The 1,724-nt window shown below is 43.0% G+C and overlaps 1 protein-coding gene across 1 annotated transcript in view; it reads right to left on the bottom strand.

The window, feature by feature from the left end:
- Window positions 1-1,724, bottom strand: part of elf2b (E74-like factor 2b (ets domain transcription factor)) — a gene marked incomplete at its 5' end in the record, with an annotated part of 12,716 nt that overhangs the window by 9,118 nt on the left and 1,874 nt on the right.

Here is a 1,724-nt window from a genome sequence, read left to right as displayed (position 1 = left end):
GAACACCTTGGGATTTCCTCAGAGGAGCTGGTCCAAGTGGCTGGAGAGAGGGAAGTCTGGGTCTCTCTGGTTAGGCTGCTGCCCCCGAGACCTGACCCCGGATAAGAGGAAGAAAAYGGACGGACAGACCGATGGAGGTGGCCATCTCGAATTATGACCTTTCCTACACCTAGATGCAGCCACACAYCGAAATCGAAGTTGACAACTCACTTATTTTGCAAGTTATTCAGCTCACAAGATGGTTAGACTTTCAGAGGGTATTTCCAGTTTGCTCCRTGAAGGACAAAAACGATTACTCATATCTCAACATCGTGTTTTTTATGCAAATTGCTCCATTTTCCCAACAACATGCAAAAGAAATTATCTAATTATTCACAGTCTCCAGTCATCACCTTTTATAAAAGCAGAAAAAAAGTTAGTTCTTTGTGACCATACCAACTTATTAAGAGTTAAGTACAACAATTTATTTTAAGCACCAACAAATTACCAAAGTCTTTTCTTTCCACGTGTCCAATCAAAGATAATCAGGGTGTTTATAATTATTTATATATGTACTGCAACTTAAAGCATCAAACACAATCGTTTAAAGTCATCAAGACAAGTGCTGAGCCATGCTGAGCTGATCAATTATTCAACATCATACTCCATCAATGACTGACAATGGTTTTATTAAAAGACAAGACTTATTATGTATTTCCAGTAAAGCCTAAGGTCAATTCTCTGGAAAGCATGCTGCATTTCATTCTGCAGGTTTCTTCTCAGTTAGGAGAACATATTAACCAGAACATATTAAATCAAAGATATTTATTTAACTTTATTTGATCTTTTCAGTCTTAAATTCCAGTCCTGCTTGTTGCTGATCAATAAAAGTGAGGTATGACCACGTGCCTCGCTGCATGATGCAACCTATTAGGTAAGTTCAAGGGGTAGTTGAGAGGTTGTGAAACGTCGAGCTTTTTGCAACGCATAAGTCAGTAAGAGACAGAGTGAAAGGGAGTGTCAACGTTCAGAGTCCTGTAGGCTGTAAGTCGAGTGGAAAAAACAAACAAGCTGCACGGCAAAAACAGGTGAAGTTCAGACGACTACACAACACGAGCGCACGTTTGTTGCTTCAAACAAGTATCACAGGAGCTGCAGAAGGACTGAGGACACGTGGCTGCTTCTCAGGTTGAACAGATTCGTCTCCTCAGTCCAAACACAGCAAGGGGACAATCAAAGAAAGTAACCTGCTTACACCGTGTGTCACGGTGGTATCCCAGGAATAGAAAACATTTGCACCACCCTGATAACAGCTAAGTGTCTCAGCTGCAGACTCATTGCTCCCAGAGTGAGAAAAGACAGAAACAGCAGCAGACTCTGTACGTCAAGTGAAATAAATCTGAGTCATCCTGAGAGGCCAGCTGAAGCACCACCACGCCAACAAACATCAAAACGAACAAGAGAACAAGTTCAAACTTGCCTTGCTGCTGAAAGGATGATTTAACATGAAGCCCCGCATCTTCGCTCGGCTTCTGTTTGATGTGCAGGCCGAGAGAGAAAAAACAACACAAAATAAAGTGTTTTCCTCCGTCAATCATCCATCAAGTCATCTGTCTGTCCGGCCATCTCCTCTCCTCTCCCTGCCTGCCTCGGTGGAAGAGACCTCTCAGATCGACTCAGCACTTCTCTGCCTCGAGCTGGCATCACATGACAAGGGTGGAACACACACACACACACACACACAC

Source organism: Austrofundulus limnaeus, unplaced genomic scaffold (assembly GCF_001266775.1).
Source record: "Austrofundulus limnaeus strain Quisiro unplaced genomic scaffold, Austrofundulus_limnaeus-1.0 Scaffold194, whole genome shotgun sequence".
Taxonomy (NCBI): Eukaryota; Metazoa; Chordata; class Actinopteri; order Cyprinodontiformes; family Rivulidae; genus Austrofundulus; species Austrofundulus limnaeus.
This window is presented reverse-complemented; position numbering and strand designations above follow the sequence as displayed.